This window comes from Sciurus carolinensis, chromosome 14 (genome assembly GCF_902686445.1).
Source record: "Sciurus carolinensis chromosome 14, mSciCar1.2, whole genome shotgun sequence".
Lineage (NCBI taxonomy): Eukaryota > Metazoa > Chordata > Mammalia > Rodentia > Sciuridae > Sciurus > Sciurus carolinensis.
The window spans coordinates 81,685,107-81,704,655 of NC_062226.1; the positions used below are offsets into that span (position 1 = coordinate 81,685,107).

The 19,549-nt window shown below is 36.1% G+C and overlaps 1 non-coding gene across 1 annotated transcript; it reads right to left on the minus strand.

Annotated features, from left to right (window-relative positions):
- Positions 1-6,498: 6,498 nt before the first annotated feature.
- Positions 6,499-6,605, minus strand: LOC124965073 (U6 spliceosomal RNA). Its single transcript, XR_007105081.1, has one exon. It is a non-coding gene; the product is annotated as a U6 spliceosomal RNA (small nuclear RNA).
- Between the last annotated feature and the right edge of the window lie 12,944 nt (positions 6,606-19,549).

Genomic DNA, 19,549 nt, shown 5'->3' on the forward strand with positions numbered 1-19,549 from the left:
AAAAGCATTCATTAAACATCACCTATATGCAAAACACTACATTAGCAACTGGCAGAACACAAGGAAATAAATTAACCATCAGCTCACCCATAAGGAAATTATGATATATTGTTGCTCTAGTATAAAACAGAATAAAATAAGTCCCATGACAGAAATAGGTGAAAAATGCTGTGAACATACAGAGAAAGAAATGATTACTATGACTTGAATAGGTAATAGCTAATAATGATCACATAGTGTCTCAGTTAGGCACTTAAGTGCCTCACGTAATCTCACATTTAATCCTCAAATGTATTATATGCAGTAGATGCTACTAACACCTGGATTTTACTCATAGAAACATTGAAACCAGGAGAGTAACTTTTCCAAAGTCACAAACAATAAATGGAAAATTCAGAATTTTGAACTCAGGTAATCAATTCCAGGGTCCATTTTTTTTTTTTTTTTTTTTTTTTTTTCTGGTGCTGGGGATTAAACCCAGGGCCTCATGCTTGCAAGGCAAGCACTCTACCAACTGAGCTATCGCCTCAGCCCTCAGGGTCCATATTTTTAACTAATAAAATAATATTATCCCATTAACATCACCATTGAGTTGAGCCTTAAAATATGAGTTTGATTTGCATAAGTGATAAAAAGAATACTGCAGACTTAGGGAAGAACATGAGAAATAAAAAAAAGTTTATGTACTGGAAGTTGGAATTACATGACCTAAATTCAAGACACAGGGATACAATCAATGTAATGTTGGGAAGATACATATTCTGATGACCCTCATATCCCACACAAGAGAAAATTCATCTTTTTGGCAGCTTGTAATTATGCCTTTATCTAAGTATTAGTTTCTGTGTTTAAACTAATGACTTTATAAGCTTCAAAAATATATAGCCACAGCCTGATGCTCAAACAAATAAAGAGAAAAAAAGCAACATGTTGTGTGGAAACTATATTATTATTGCTTGCTCAGGATGTTCTAGAGTGGAAAAACTAAATCCTGACATTCCCAGCTTCAGGCAACATTAATAAGTGTACAAAGAAGGATATACAAATCATAAAGCCATGTTAATCAACTTAAGAGAGATAACACATGAGAAGCAAGAGAATTATAAACACAGGAAATTGTTGCTTAGCCAGATGAAAAACAAGCCATAAGTGATTTATTATATTGGGAATTGGCGTAGCACTTTTTATTTCAAATAAGTTTATAGTTTTTACTTTTTGAATTAGAATTTTCCCCTTATTTTCCAGTTTGTGGAGCATGTTGCCTCATGTATGCATACTGATGTTCAACAAGAAGTGGACATAAGCAATTCTGACATTGAAATAAGGCAAAAGAATTTTATTTCAGAGTGAGTTTCATTTTTTCCATGAGAGAACTCTTAATAACAATTATAATAATTAATTGCATTTGAATTTTGCTTTCTAAGTTAGATTTAAAAGTGTTTCTTATTTGTTTGAATCTGTAAATCTCCATTTTATAGGTGAAATGAGGGCCAAAGTGATTTACTTGGTTTAAATACAGCTTTTGAGATAACAATATCTGGACAAGGCAGAGAACAGAGGTTTTAATTTCTGCCAGTTGCCTTGGAACAAGAAGATAGTTCAAGCATGTAGTCTATAATACAGTCCAAAGCCTCAAATTTGATAAAAAACATCTTTCAGGTGTATCTGAACATGACCAAAAGCAATTGATACAATCATTGGGACGGTGAAGATACTGGTGGATATATAGCCACAGCCTGATGCTCAAATAAATTCTACCTGGACACAGCAAATGAAAACAATATGAAAAGTCAAAGGTAGTCCCATGTCTGGCAGTTGAATTTTACCATCCAAGCAGCATACTATTTATTTACTTATTTTTCAATTTGTTTAGAAAACATTATTTGGTATCTATTATGTGAAAACCCAGGACTACACACCAGCGAAAATTAGATAAAGCATAAAAAAAAAAGTTTTCTACAAGAAAGTCACAAATCAGTGAAGAGGTTAAGATGTTTACACAAGCAATTATTATACCAGATGATGTGTCACTAACCTGATGGGAACAGTACAAAATAAACAGAGAAGGAGAAGTAATCTCTTCTAGATGACATAATGAGACTAGGTATAATGAAACTGGCAGGCTTTTGCTATGTTTTGAATTATGGGATACTAAGACAGAAATGATAGAAATGAATGAGGGAGTATGTGCTTGAAAGAAGATAAAATATGCACAGGGTTCATCCCGAGTATGGTGGTCTCTTAAGCTAAGGAAGCAGAAATCAGAATTCGAGTTTGTTAAAATAGCTGGAACCCTTAGGATGAATACCAGAGAGGAGAGAACTAAACAGAGGCAGGTCTTAAAGATGTGAGTTCCTGGACCAAGGAGTAATACTTTCGCAAAACTGACTCAGTAAAGCTTAAAAAATTTTTTTTTTTTCTGTAGGATTGAGAAAAGAACAGAAGTACCATAGGTTTCACTGTGCTAGTAGATGATCAAGTTCTGGCACAGCAAGAGTATTAAAATGCCAGAAAATCCATGTCTTAGGGAGAGGAACCACAGTCCAAGTAATGGCTGTTCTAGATCCATCTCAAGGGATTAGGGTGTAGTTCAGTGGTAGACTGCTAACCTAACACACTTGAGACTCTGGACTTGATTCTCAATGATGGAAGAAAAAAAGGAAAAAAAAAAGCTTAGATCCATCTCGTTTGATTGTTTGTTTGTTTATTTTACTACTGGGGATTAAACCCAGAGATGCTTAACCACTGAACTACATCCCAGTCCATTTATTTTTTATTTCGAGACAAGGTCTCACTAAATTGCTTAGAGCCTTACTAAGTTGCTGAGGCTGGCTTTGAACTTCCCATCTTCCTGCCTCAGGAATCCCCTTCTGGGTTTACAGGCATGCACCACCACACCCAAAAGATAAATATTAATAAAACCTAAATCTCAGTGGGTTGAGAGAGCAATACCAGAATATTAACTGCTTTCCAAACATAATTTAAGATTCTTTGAAGGAGAGGGCACCCATAACCCATAAGCATAATCTTTACAAATATCTTCTAGAATGTTCAGGAAACAATATGAAGTTGGAAGACTTGAGAAGTATGTGAAACTGTCACCTATAGTCAAGGAAAAAAAAATCACTTAATAGAAATAGATCCTGAAGTGAACAAGAAACTAACAACAAAACTTTAAAATAATCATTATATTTATATTCAAGGATATAAATAAAAAGTTAAAGATAATGAGTAAACAAATGAAGACTCTCAAAACATGGAAATTATTCAAAATAGAATCACTTCCAGAAATTAAAGGAACAATATTTAAAATGAAAAAAATACTTTTTTAAAATTTTTTACAGGCTGCATTTTGATTCATTGTACACAAATGGGGTTCATCATTTCATTTTTATGGCTGTGCATGATGTAGATTTGTACCATTCATGTAATCATACATGTACATAGGGTTCATCCAGAATATGGTGGTCTCTTAAGTTAAGGAAGCAGAAATCAGAACTCAAGTTTGTTAAAATAGCTGGAACTCACAGGATAAGTACCAGAAGGATATCGGTCTCATTCCACCATTTTTCATACCCGCTCCCTCTCATTTCCCTCTACATAATCTAAAGTTCCCCCGTTCTTCTCTCACCCTCGACCCTCCTCCCTCATTATATATCATCATCCACTTATCAGGGAAAACATTTGGCCTTTGTTTTTTTTGGATTGGCTTATTTCACTTAGCGTGATATTCTTCAATTCCATCCATTTACCTGCAAATACCATAATATTATTCTTCTTTATGACTGAATAATATTCTATTATGTATATATGCCACAGTTTTTTTATCCATTCATCTGTTGAAGGGCATTTAGGTTGGTTCCACAATCTAGACATTGTGAATTGAGCTGCTATAAACATTGATGTGGCTGCATTACTGTAGTACTATTATCAAGAACACAAACAATAATAGATGTTGACGTGGATGTGGGGAAAAAGGCACACTTCTACATTGCTGCTGGAGTTGTAAACTGGTGCAGCCACTCTGGAAAGCAGTTTGGAGAATTCTCAGAAAACTTGGCATGGACCCACGTTTTGACCAAGTCATCCCACTCCTCGGTTTATCCCAAAAGGACTTAAATTAGCATACTACAGAAAAAATACTTATCATGTGTTCAACAGCATATTGGAGATTTTAAAAGTCAGCTTAATTAGAGCCTTATGGAAATTATTCAATCAAAAAAGGTTAATGAAAGGTATAAAAATGTGAAGAAGCATTTGTGACTTACAGGGCATTTAAAATATTCTAATGTATGTTCAACTAGAACCCTAGAGGAGAATAAAAACAAAAATTGAAATTATTTTTTGAAGAAACAGTGGTTGAAAATTTCCAACATTTGATGAAGAAACATCAATTTATGGGAGCAGGCCCTAATTTGGTTACATACAAAGAAGTGCTAGGTGTCTGCAAGATAACCCACAGTCTCAAATATTTGCTAAATGAACACAAAGATTCAAAAAAATCTGTTGTATTTACAGTCATAGTATCCACAGAAAGGATGCATTCAAACAAAGTAAATGAAGGGAAAAGGGCAAGGGGTAAAGTCTAAAAGCAACCAAGCACAAGATTCCATCTTTCCTCTCCCAACAGTCATACAAACACTTATTCCTACTCTCATAACTCTTCCTTATGGCCCAAGGCTTCAGGCATACAAAACATTTTTACTGAATACATCATTCCAAGAGCTCAGAGATCATCCTCAGAACTTAGCCTAGGGACAGTGCTGAAAACAGCCTTCTCATCTACTGAGTTAATTTGATTACTCATTCCCCCTGATTCATCCTGATTTGTATCTTGTGACAAAATTGTGCAGAGAAACTACTCAGCATAGAAATGAACTGACAAGTAACTGAATCCATTCTTGCTCACGTATTATTGTTCATTTGTATTACACTCTAAAGAAACTTCATTTTTATCTCTCAGTACATTTGATCATCATTATTCTATTACATTACTTATTTTTTTATTGTAAACAAATGGGATACATGTTGTTTCTCTGTTTGTAAAGGCATACCATTTGTGTAATCATAAATTTACATAGGGTAATGTTGTTTGATTCATTCTGTTATTTTTTCCGCTTCCTCCCCACCCCTCCCACCCCTCTTTTCCCTCTATACAGTCCTTCCTTCCTCCATTCTTGGCCCCCTCCCTAACCCTAACTCTAACCCTAACACTAACCCCTCCCACCCCCCATTATGTGTCATCATCCACTTATTAGTGATATCATTCGTCCTTTGGTTTTTTGAGATTGGCTTATCTCACTTAGCATGATATTCTCCAGTTTCATCCATTTGCCTGCAATAGCCATAATTTTATCATTCTTTATGGCTGAGTAATATTCCATTGTATATATATACCACATTTTCTTTATCCATTCATCAATTGAAGGACATCTAGGTTGGTTCCACAATCTGGCTATTGTGAACTAAGCAGCTATGAACATTGATGTGGCTGTATCTCTGTAATATGCTGATTTTAAGTCCTTTGGGTATAGACCAAGGAGTGGGATAGCTGGGTCAAATGGTGGTTCCATTCCAAGTTTTCTAAGGAGTCTCCACACTGCTTTCCAGAGTGGCTGCACTAATTTGCAGCCCCACCAGCAATGTATGAGTGTACCTTTCTCCCCACATCCTCTCCAACACCTGTTGTTGCTTGTATTCTTGATACATTCTAATTGGGGTGAGATGGAATCTTAGGGTAGTTTTGGTTTGCATTTCTCTTATTACTAGAGATGTTGAACATTTTTCCACATGTTTGTTGATTGCTTGTAGATCTTCTTCTGTGAAGTGTCTATTCATTTCCTTAGCCCATTTGTCGATTGGATTATTTGCATTCTTGGTGTAGAGTTTTTTTGAGTTCTTTATAGATTCTGGAGATTAGTGCTCTATCTGAAGTATGATTGGCAAAGATTTTCTCCCACTCTGTAGGTTCTTTCTTTGCATTGCTGATAGTTTCCTTTGCTGAGAGAAAGCTTTTTAGTTTGAATCTATCCCAGTTATTAATTCTTGCTTTTATTTCTTGTGCTATGGGAGTCCTGTTGAGGAAGTTTGGTCCTAAGCCGACATGTTGAAGATCTGGACCTACTTTTCTTCTATAAGATGCAAGGTCTCTGGTCTGATTCCGAGGTCCTTAATCCATTTTGAGTTTAGTTTCGTGCATGGTGAGAGATATGGGTTTAGTTTCATTGTTGCATATGGATTTCCAATTCTCCCAGCACCATTTGTTGAAGAGGCTATCTTTTCTCCATTGCATATTTTTGGCCCCTTTGTCTAGTATGAGAAATTGTATTTATTTGGGTTTGTGTCCGTGTCCTCTATTCTGTACCATTGATCCACCTTTCTATTTTGGTACCAATACCATGCCGTTTTTGTTACTATTGCTTTGTAGTAGAGTTGAAGATCTGGTATTACGATACCCCCTGCTTCACTCTTTCTGCCAAGGATTGCTTTAGCTATTCTAAAAATATGGAATGCTTCACGAATTTGCATGTCATCCTTGCGCAGGGGCCATGCTAATCTTCTCTGTATCGTTCCAATTTTAGTATATGTGCTGCCGAAGCGAGCACTACATTACTTATTTATATAGAGAAGTTGAGTCTCACCAATATTGCCAACATTTCACAACATTGCATTTTGTATTATGTTCATGATACAATTCAGTTCCATCACAGGATAAGTCAGCAAGAATTAAAAAGATACTTGCTATGCCTTCCAAACAGAAATAGCCCATATGCAATATGTTAGTATGAACGGGCTTCATTACCTTGGTTCAGTAATTTCTGTGTTCCAGGTCAGTTGAGGTCAAAGTCTTTTCTTCTGTCTTAGATCAAAGGCTTGCATTGAGACTATTTCATGTAATAAAGCAAGGTTCCTTTCCCTCTTATTGGGAGGACAGGGATGATAATCAGAATGGTTTCTATTTCTATTAACCATACTACAGGACATGTCTTATTTCGATCTATTCTTGGATTAAGGATGATTATAGTGTAAATTACATATGCCTTTAGGGAACTTTTTGAGATTCATAAGCATTCAATCTACATTATCCTGTAGCCTCAGGAGCTAGGATCAAGGGACATTAGTCCATGGGTACTCAGACTCTTGTCTTAAATAGTCAAGAGGCCCTACTGGGTCAGGATATAAGCCTTTCTGAATGCTGGCTTCTAACACTATCCATCACAATTTGTTTGATCTTCCTAACCCACTTCAGTAAAATCTCATCATCTTTACAGGCTAGCTCTTATTCCTTGCCTCTTTCCTAAGAAAAAGTTTTTTGTTTTTTTTTTTAATCTGCTAATTCATAAATCTTTTTACTCTAGAAGGTTATTACTCACTTAAAGTGAATTCGACTTGTCTCACAATCCCTAGGTGATGTCCCTATCATCTTTTTCTGTCTTGTGGGCTAATGTTTGATCTACCATTCATGATGCTACCACTGTGAACTATTGACCTGACTGAAGCTAGGGTAAGTGTTGGGTTCAGCAAACTTGGGTTAGATGAGTGTGATCACGTTGGATATAATTTTGTCTAAGTATGCCATAAAGTATCCCAGAGCTTTCCTCATCTCAGTGTAGGATTGTTCCCCAAGGAGAATTAGGACCAAATATGTGAAACTTATTATTGTGTTCTCATAGTGGATATGTTATCTTATCCAATTCTGTTTAATGGTTTCCATTCACAAAAAGAAGGATGATGTATATTTGTACACAACACCTGTAGCATATTAAATATCCCACTTTATATTTTGTCCATTTCATCATCATAAGACTAAAAAGTCTCTCAGAGCAATGTTGTTCAGATTTGTAGGCTTTTATTCACTTTATCGAGTTCCCAAAGCAGAAATGGTTTGGCAACTATACAAATTCAGCATTTGAGTGTCCGGTATGACTGTGCTAGGGACATTCTCTCACTTTAAGCCTCTCTAGAGGTACTGATATAATATTGGATTTCCCTCAGATATAATCCATTTATTCATTCATCTACCCTCAGCTACTATTTCTCCTTCCCTTGATTGTCATTGATTTTTAACCCAAACTTTTCCACAGATGGGAGAGATATTAGTTTAGTCACTGTTCTGGTCCAGATTGCTGGCAATAATACATAGCCCTCTCATCTGCAGAGGATATGTTTCAAGATCCCAGAGGATGTAACTGTGAATAATACTGGATGTTATAAATACTATGCTTCTTCCTATACATACATATCTGTGATAAAATTTAATTTATAATTTAGACACAATATGACATTAACAAGAGGAATAATAAACTAGAACAATGGTAACAATATACTATAATACAAGTTATGTGAATGCCTCTCTTTCCCTCTCTCTTCCTCAAAATTTTCTGTGGTATTGTACTCACCATTCTTTTTGTAATGATATGAGATGAAGCAAATCCTACATGATAAAATTAAATGATGCTCATTGCTCTCTGGCACAACATGAAGCCATCAATCAGCACACATTTTCTTTGCACGTCTTCCACTTACAAATGAAATGCCTTTTCATCTTAATTAAGTACTTATCATGCACTATGACCATAACTTTTCCAGTGGGAGTTGCAACAGCAAACCTACCATGAGTTTGTTATTCCTCCATAATTTCATGGACAGAAAATTCATTCTTACTGTAAATCTTAGCAACCACAACATACAAATTTTACTTTCATTCCTAAGTCAAGAGCTTGCACATTTTCACTTAAGAAAACAGTTTATTACTTCTCTTTGGCACCTTTCAATTATCAGCTTCACTCCTCTAGTGTGAGAGTATTAAAAATGGGTTACTTGAACATAATCATCACAATACCAATACCAAAGTAGTCAATCTGATGAGTAAACTGGCTACTAAGTGATTAAAGGTTGGGTAGCGTATGCAATGTGGATATTCTGGGGGAAAAGAATGATTCATATGCTGAAAGGAACAAAGCTGGATGAAATAAGATTTTATCCTGCTAATCCTGATGCCAAACTATTTAAATTTACAAACTTTTGATATCTGGAATGTTTCACTTAATATTTTCAGATCATGGTTGACCATGGGGAATTGAAACTACAGAAGGTTAAACTGTAGATGGGGGTACTGCTGAAGCTGTGTAGCAAGCAACTCCCCTCAATCCAACCCCATTCATTTAGAATATGACTACATAGGTACAGAACTAATAGACTATCTTGACCACTGGGCAATAAAGCTGCTTCACTGTCAAACCCAATTTTTCCAGATGGGGTAAAAGTGCATCCTATCCTTAGAAATTCTACCAAAGAAATGTTTAAATATGTAGTTAGTTTCTTTCTTAGAGATTATCCTGCTCTGGCACTCACAGTTGCAGTCCTAGTCCTGAAAACATGTACCAGACAGGAAAAAAAAAGATAGAAAGTTGAGAATATGTGAGGAAGAATTACACAACCATACCAACTTCTTCCTCGACCCTCTCTTCCCAGATTCCCTACAATATTGGAATAAACTAATGCAGACCCTACTTTGACCCACCTCATCTTGAGCTCATGCATATTTTATATAAGCCAACCTTTCATGTCTTTATCTCCTCTCATCTCAGACAAAGGTTTTAATTGCCTTTTCCAATTCTCTATGAAATCATGACTCTGAGGATGACATGAATGAGTATGGTCTACTCAACTGATGTGATTCTCTTTATCCATAAATATGCACCATGGGCTAGATGCATGTCTCTTGGTCTGAAGAAAAATACCTTGAAATCCAAAAAAAACTATTCCAGTTCTTTTCTAATGTTTGAGTATTTACATCTACCACCCAATCTAGAGTAAGTGTCTGTTCCGGTCACGACTCATTTATATCCTTCTGAATGTAAATGAAGGATATAACAAGTAGTTCTTAAATTTAGTCTACCTGCCTTCTCTCAGGACTCTCCCCACCTAAGAAATCTGCCCCATCCCCATCCTCTCTCTCTCTCTCTTCTTGCTATATAGAACAGTTCATATTGGCATTTTGTACCTTGAATAATGAGAGGGGGATATGTCAACAATTAGCCCATGTCCATATTTCTCCAACTCCTAAATGTCCACTTGTTTCATGGACCTAGGTAGCCACCTCAAGCAGGTAAACCAGGATGTCTACTTGCAGATTCTGGTCACCTTCCAGTCTTGGAAAGGAGTTCTGATGGACTTTAATATGTTCAACTTTAATTCAGCTCTGCAATTACCATAATGTTTTCCAAAGTGTCATTTGGCATCTATTAACTTGTCTAGTTTTCTATTGACAATCTGCCTGGCCACCACCCATGACTCACATTGCACCCAAACATCCAGACTCTAATTGTTGTTCAATTCTTGCACCTCTGCAGGGAAATCAGCAAGAAATTCATCCTCCTTAGCTGATTTGTTCTTACCTCCAGTAATAAGAATTATTTTTATCCGAGTCATACACAGTGTGATGTCCTTTCATACAGGATCCTTCCTGTTCATACGACTTGGACCTGTCATCTACAAATAAAGAATCTTTCATAGCAATTGATTTAGAGCACTTCATATGATACTGTCCATGTGGCAACAGGATCCAGCAGCTCCACATGCAGTTGATCTGCTCATGAAAAAGATGAGTTAACTACTTTCATTCTTCCAGTTTCATGTTACTGTATGAACCATTTTTATTTTTTGAGAAGTTTCTGAGTGCTGCCTTCCTTATTAAATGTTTTTCTCTGACATTATCCAAGACATTATGGATGCTTTAAGTTTCAAGATTATTTTGTGTCATTCAGTCACAAAGCAGTTTCAGGCAATGCTTATAATTATCTCTCAAATGCATGTCCCATACAACAATAACTGTACTTTTTCTGATCGAAAATCCCAATGGTCTCTCCTAGGAGGCACTCATGGGCTTTTGTTGTAGCCTGATGTTCAGTTCCCCTCTACATATATTGCCTTCTTTTGAGCAATTTATGGATAGGAACTAATAATATGAAGTTTATTTTTAGTTGCTTGTGATAAGGTACAGGTGTCTCCTGCCCAGGCTATTCCCAAGAATTTCACCTTTAGATGGGCATTTGAATTTTCACTGAATTTAACAACTAGCCTCTTTTTGTCACCACTGCATAACTTGTTCTTCACTGTCTGATATCATGACTTCACCAATATCTTGTATCTATTATCACCCTCAGGACCTTCATCAAGTCCAAATCCCTTACAACTAAATTATGGAAGTGAAATGGTGAATTTAAATACTCCTGTAGCAATTGAGTAAAGGTAAATTGGATCCTTCCTAGGTGCAGACAAACTACTTGGCTCTTTCCCAAGATCAGAATTGCAAATCAAACATTTATAAGATCAGGCACTAAGTACCAACCTTCCTTAGCTAGTGTATTTTCACACTGTTAGAACCATATCAGTGGCTGCTGATGTTATTGGTGGTGCTACTTTATTTGAGTCTCTGTCATCTACCATTAGTCTTCATTAAAAATCCACTTTTTCATGGACCACATGGGGCCACTGTACAGAGAAGTTGTTGGATCCAGCACTCCTAACCTGTTATAGAGTGTTGATCTCTTCCTGTTCACTAGGTATTCAAAACTCTTTCAAATTAATGATCTATGTGGGTCCAGTCAATTCTACAGGCTCTTGTTTAGTCTGGATGAAGGGTGAACTTCCAAGGCTCATGTTTTATGATAAGGGAAGGGTTCCCCAGTCAGACATAATATCCATCCTAATAACACAGTCAGGTGAAGCAGTGTAACCACTTTTCATAAATTCAGTTCAAAAATACCAATTCATATCCAAACTTTTACCTCAATCCTGTCAGTCATGGCTTCTTCATATGCTCCCATTCTAATTATATACCTCCTTAGGGTATCACTTACATATTTTGGATATAAAATGTACTGGGCTCCACATAAGAATCCCCAGAAAGACTTATTATCCGTCCCCTGATCAATCTACACATATATGTGCTTCATCTTTGGGAAGACACAACACGGTGACTCCTTGGTCAGTTTTTATCCCAATTAACTTGCAGGACTATTGTCCCCAGTAATTCAAAATCAGATTTCTTGTCATTTTTACTTCCCTGCTTTTTAAATTTCTCCAATCAGAAGTAAATAGAGAAGATTTGTTTAGTGCTTTTCAATGGTGGGAGAGAAGTGGAAGCTTCTATCAGTCACCCAACCTCCAACAATGCTGCATTAGTAAGATCTCGGTGCTGACCCATCAATTTCCAATTCATTCATCCCACTTAACAATAATCATTTTAAAGACTTCCACCCTCCTGGGATAAAGCTTTTGATAATCTCCTTTGTTATTCTTATTCTCTTATGAAACATTTTAGCTTTCTTAACATATGTAAGATCCATAAGAAAAAACCAAGGCAATAAATTTGATATGACTTTTGGACAGTTACTTGACTTTACAGCAATACTGTTACATGGGATTTCCTTGAAAAAGGAACTCCAGAGTACTCATAAACTGAGAAGGGGAAATAGTTAAGTGTATGAACATCTCAGTCACTATAAAGCCAATCCCCTATGACTTGCATACACAGGATATCAATCACTTCATCATGTCAGTGCCACTTGACTTTAAGATAGAAAGGCAATTACCTTTCTCAGGTTAAAAAAACTTTATAATGACTTTTATCCTTTTTCCCAGGCTAGCTATCAATTTGAGAACAACCTGCTGGCATTTGGTTCACATATAGTTATCAGTTATTATTCAGTAGTAAGTTGTGGGTCCTGCATCCACCCAAATACACTCCTTCAGTCTACAGGATTCAAAACCAAGGAGGCTGATCCTGTGTGAGTCACTTTCATAATCCATTTTATTAAAGGTTGTTCAGGAACCTGATTATATCAACCACAAAAGGGGTCAGCTCCTTTATGCTATGCTCACTGGTCTTAGTAGTTTCTTGATTATTCCCCATCACTTGCCAACTGAAATACAGACTGGGGAACCAATGTCACAGAAGCCCTATCTGTTGTCTTAGCATAATTTTCCTGTTGGTATCAGCCCTAAGGCTAACATTCATACCTTAGACTGACCTAAATCCAACATTGGCAAAGTGATCAGATCTACCTCAACACTAACCCTTTTGCTCCATGTTGGCTATTATAAATAAAAATAATAATCAAAGTATGATATATTGACCTTGATTCTCATTAATTTTCATTCCTTAAGGTACACAGTGAATCAATTCCTCAGTAGTTGAGTCTATCATTTCTAAATTTCATGGGTAACTTACCTCAAGTAGCTGATTGCAACACAGATGTAGCCTCATGTCACAGATGACTCATTAACCACCTAAGCATCAAAGGGTCATCATTCCCTACCTGAGTATCTTTTCTTATTCCAAACAACATTTCTCCCATGTCTTAGAGAGTTGGACAGGCTAATAACTCACACTTCTGACTCAACTGTGTTGCAAATCCTCAAGACCACCCTCAGACTCAATGATTCACTAAGTCACAGGGCTTAAAAACACTGTCATACTCACAATAACAGTTTATTACAGTGAAGGGATGCAGATTAAAATCAGCAAAAGGAAAAGGCACATAGGGTAAATTCCAGGAGAAACCAGAAACAAGCTTCCAGGTGTCACCTTCCAATGGAGTCATATGGACATGCTAATTCTCCTAACAATGATGTGGGCCCAAGGTAAAAAACTATACCATGGGGGAAGGGCACAGCAGAGGAAAACTACTAAACTCATGCAGGGTTAGAAAGCAGAGAGAGAGAGGGGGAAAGGTACCACAGGGAAGAAGCATCCTTCCAGGGCATATCACCAGTGACCCACCTACTCCAACCATGCCTACTTGCCTACAGTTACCACCCAGTCAGTCCTTTCAAATTAGGATGAAGTGGTTAGGTTACAGCTCTCATAATCTAATCATTTTGCCTCTGAATATTTCTACATTAATCCAGGAACTTCAGGGGGATGCCTCATACCCAGACCATAACAGTTACTAGCCAGGAATCCTCACCCAAGCCTTGGTGTCCAGGACTTTCACTGCAAGTCATTCATGTGGGCAACCAGTACCTGCATAACTGACTTGAGCTACTTACTCCAGTCACTCCCCACACAACAAAAACAAGTGTTCACAATACATTTTTGTCATGAACTGTCAGATCAAGCTGATGCTATGTAACCCAAGTCTTCAGACATACAAAAACATTCATATCAAGCAGAATAGTCCAAGGACTCATATCTCATCTCCTTGAAATCAGCCAAGAATAAGCCATTTTGGGAATGCACAGTGTGTGAGCTGTTCACGCCTGATAATTTAACCCTTTTCTACACATGCCTCAGTTAAATTGATGAAAACCAAAAGTAAAGAAGCAACAAGTAACCAGAGAAAAGTGACAACATATACAGGTAACAATGATGTGAAATATATAAATCTTCTTACCAGATACAATGGATATCAGAACACAGTGCAATTTTTTCCTTAAAAACAGTGAGAGATAATAAAACCTGTCAAAAAATATCTCTACATCCAGTGAAATCATCTTTTAAATGTAAGAGTGAATAAAAGCATTTTTAGGCAAATGACAACTGATAAAATTTGCCATAGTTTTATAAGAAGAGTTGCAGACAAGGAAAATACCAGATTAATTGTTTTTTTTTTTTTTTATATTTATTTATTTTTTTTTACGTTTACATAGGGTAATGATGTTTATTATATTTTTCCCCTCCCCCCCCAACCCTCCCACCCCTCCCACCCCTCCCACCCCTCTTTTCCCTCTACACAGTCCTTCTTTCCTTCATTCTTACTGCTCTCCTTAGCCTAACTCTAAACCTAACCCTAAACCTAATGCTAGCCCGTCCCACCCCCCATTATATGTCCTCATCCGCTTATCAGCGAGATCATTCGTCCTTTAGTTTTTTGAGATTGGCTTATCTCACTTAGCATGATATTCTCCAATTTCGACCATTTGCCTACAAATGCCATAATTTTATCATTCTTCATTGCGGAGTAATATTCCATTGTATAAATATGCCACAGTTTCTTTATCCATTCATCAACCGAAGGACATCTAGGTTGGTTCCACAATCTGGCTATGGTGAATTGAGCAGCAATGAACATTGATGTGTCTGTATCTCTGTAGTATGCTGCTTTTAATTCCTTTGGGTATAGGCCAAGGAGTGGGATAGCTGGGTCAAATGGTGTTTCCATTCCAAGCTTTCTGAGGAATCTCCACACTGCTTTCCAGAGTGGTTGCACTAATTTGCAACCCCACCAGCAATGTATGAGTGTTCCTTTTTCACCACATCCTCGCCAACACCTATTGTTGCTTGTATTCTTGATAATCGCCATTCTAATTGGGGTGAGATGAATTAATAATATTAATTAATATTAATAATTAATATTATTGCAATGTACAGAAAGGAAAGAAAACCATTACAAAAATAAATAAATATGGGTTAAATATGAAATATGTGGCCTTTTTTGAGTATACAACCACTGAGGAAGCCCTATGACAAGCAACCACCCAATACTAAAAATTTACTAAGAGCAGCACTATTCCTCCCAACAGATATTTACGAAGAACTAACAGCAGAATTTCCAAGGATCTATATAGAATGAGTTGAAATGTGGACAAATATAACTAATAATGGTAAATAATTAGTTTAATAATAAACTGAAGCAAAACTTTTAATACTGGATTGAGTAGTAACCTGTGGATAAAACTTCAAGGTAACCAGACTGGGATTTGATCATTGAAAACAGAGCATGTCTCTTCACATGAAATGTTTAGTTGACTGTATGGCAAAGGCAATGTCTAAAAACTTTTCCGCACCACAGCTAACCAACCAATTATCTTTATTGGTTCTATTAGTTATATATGACAGAATTCATTTTGATATAAATATAAAAGCACATAATGCATCTTATTCTAATTAGGACTCTATTCTTTTGGATATACATGGTGGGATTCACTGTGGTATATTCATATATGTACACAGGAAAATTATTTCAGATTCATTCCATTGTCTTTACTTTTCCTATGTCCCCTCCCTTCCCTTCATTCTCCTTTGTCTAATCTACTGAATAGTTATTCTTGCCCTCTCCCCACTTATTGTGTGTTAGCATCACATATCAGTGAAAACATTCAACCTTTCACTTTTGGGGGTTGACTTATTCCACGTAGCATGATAGTCTCCAGATCCAAACATTTACTGATAAATGTCATAAAGTCATTCTTCTTAATGACTGAGTAATACTTCATTGTGTATAAATACCACATTTTGTTTATGCATTCATCTATTGAAGAGCACCTAGCTTGGTTCCATAACTTAGCTATTGTGAATTAAGTTGTTTGAGTTCTTCATATAGCCTGGAGATTAATGCTTTATCTGATGTGCAGGTGGCAAAGATTTTCTCTCATTTTGTAGGCTCTCTCTTAACACTCTTGATTATTTCCTCTCCTGTGAAGAAACTTTTTAGCTTGATGCCATTGCACTTATTAATTATTGATTTTACTTATTATGCTTGTTAAGTAAGTTGATTCCTGAGCTGATATTTTGGAGTACTGGGCCTACAGAAGGTTGATTCAACATATGGAAATCAATATATGTAATTAATCACATAAAGACAAGAATCACAGGACTATCTCAATAGATGAACAAAAAGCTTTTGACAAAATATAACATCCATTCATGTTAAAAACACTAGAAAAACTCGGACTACAAGTAACATAATTCAACATTGTAAAAACTGTACACAACAAACCCAAGGTCAACGTCATTCTAAATAGAGAAAGAATGAAAGCATTCCCTTAAAAACTGGAACAAGACAGGGATTCCCACTTTCACCACCTCAGCTCTATCCACAGAAATTAGGCAAAAAAAGAAATTAAAGGGATATGAATAGAAAAAGAAGAGCTCAAACTGTCTGCCAATGACATGATCCCATATTTAGAAGACCCAAAAACTCCACCATAAAACTTCTAGAACTCATAAATGAATTTAGCAAAGTAGCAGAATACAAACTTAACACCCAGAAATCAATTGTGTTTTATACTCCAATGATGAATAAACTGAAACAGAAATTAAGAAAACCATCCAATTCACAATAGCCTCCAAAAAAAAAAAAAAAAAAAAAAAAACTTGGGAATCGATCTAACAAGAGAGGTGAGAGACCTATACAATGAACACTACAGAACACTAAAGAAAGAAATTGAGAAAGACCTTAGAAAATGGAAAGACCTCCTGTGTTCTTGGATAGGCAGAATCAATACTGTCAAAATGGCCATACTACCAAAAGCACTATACAGATTTAATACAATCCCTATTAAAATTCCAATGATGTTCTTCATAGAAATAGAAAAAAGCAGTCATAAAATTTATTTGTTAAAATAAGAGGCTCAGTACAGTCAAAGCAATCCTTAGCAAGAAAAGTAAAGTGGGAGACTTTGCAATACCAGACTTTAACATTATACTACAGAACTATAGTAATAAAATAACATGGTATTGACACCAAAACAGGCAAGAATACACACCTACAAAAATACAGCTACCTCACTAGACAAAGGTGCTAAAAGCATACATGGGAGAAAAGATAGCCTCTTCAACAAATGGTGCTGGGAAAACTGGAAATCCACAGGTAGTAGAATGGAATTTAACCCCTATCTCTTAGCCTATATAAAACTCAACTCAGAGTGCATCAAAGACCTAGAAATTAGACCAGAAATCCTGCACCTACTAGAAAAAATTTTTCATCATGGTAATTATAGCATCTTTCATTAATGACAAGTCAGAACCAAAAGCTGTTCTAGGCTGTCTTCCAAACACAACCAAACTACAGTACCGAGGAGACAAATCTCATAAAACACATATTCTACAGTTCAAGTTACTTCAAATGTTGAGAGAACCACTCAAACTTTTTCTCAGAAGAAGGCTTATTTTTATTTTACAAAAAAATTTAAACCTAGCCATGGTAGAGTAAATGCAATAAATTAGAAGGAGGAATGAAATCATTAGCAACTTCTACTTACTAAAGGAAAATAGTAGAGTTTCCTAGGTAAAAGAGGTCAGGAAAGAATAATTATATAAACACAACTTTAAGAATTCAAAAAATAAAAATACTAGACTCTTAAGGGGGTTAAATGCTTGATACTTAAAGATGCTGAACTATAAAAAGAATAATACATGTGGTTTAATATCTCAGTTCAAGGGCTGGGGAGATAGCTCAGATGGTAGAGTTCTTGCCTCGCATGCACAAGGCCCTGGGTTCAATTCCCAGTAACACACGCGCACACGCACACACACACACACACAATCTCAGTTCAAGAAATCAAGACCAATTGTGATTCATTTGAGAAAACAAATCATTTATGTCTGCCACATTTTGCCATTATATGTCATTTAAATCGGGTACTAAATAGAATGCTCATGTGCACTTCATTATTGCCAGTTAATCATGGACTATATATATATATATATATATATATATATATATATATATATATACATAGTGCACACACAACACATGCATGTGTTCACACACTACACACTATACAAATAGACTCCAAGGAGGAATCATTAGCTATCTATTCATAATAAGAAAACTCATTCAGTGATAAATACCAATTTGTTTCTGTATAATGGGAAAAAAATTATTTTTCAGAAAACTGTCGACCTTATCTTTACCACTTACTTTCTAAAAAATATGGCAAATATCTTGCAATTAGATAGGGAAAGGTATGGAATTATTAAAGTAATTGATAAAATTAACACTAAAGACTCTAGTGGCCATTTTCAGTTTACATGGTAAAGGAAAAATATAACAGGCATTTCCAATGATTAGAGAAATATGAATAATTAATAGCTTAGAAATCTGTTACCAGCTCCGCTGCCACAACACATGGGGGTACACTTCAGTTTATTATTGAAAGATCACCAACTGCTTATAACTAGGCTGTCAAGAATAATCACAACAAGAATTCCTTAATCAGCTCCCAAAAATGACTCAACTCCCTAGGATTATAACCATTGCATAAACAGCTTGTTTGCCTGAAAATACCAGTTTCACACAAGCTTCTACTGAATGACTGTTGCTTTCTGTTTTCAAAGCTGGATGTGATGGTTAGATTCAGAGATTTATTCCTAGTGCCAAATGCCCTGTTTCTGCTTGGCAGGTCTTTTTTCCTTACAAACATAAAATAAAAATAAATACACCACTAACACAATTACCAATAATTCAAAGGGGAAAATTTGGCCAGCCTAAAGCTCAAGGTATCAGAAACTTCACCAAAGGAATAATCACATAACTGTAAATCAAGTATGGTAATACTTTCAGTTCAGAGTTTTAATTACAACACACTTGCTAAGGTACCTACCCAAAGTCTGTAATGGCATGAAGTCAATGAGAGAATATTACAGTGGAAAGTCAAGTTCGTCCTATCCAAGCAGCTTATTTTGCAGATGAGCAAATAGAGGCACACAAATTAGCCAAACCAGTATGAGGTTAAAGAAACCCTCTTTCCAAAGTCTAGGATTTTTTCAGTCACTTATTCATCTGAGAGAAGAACCACCAATATACATACAAATCAG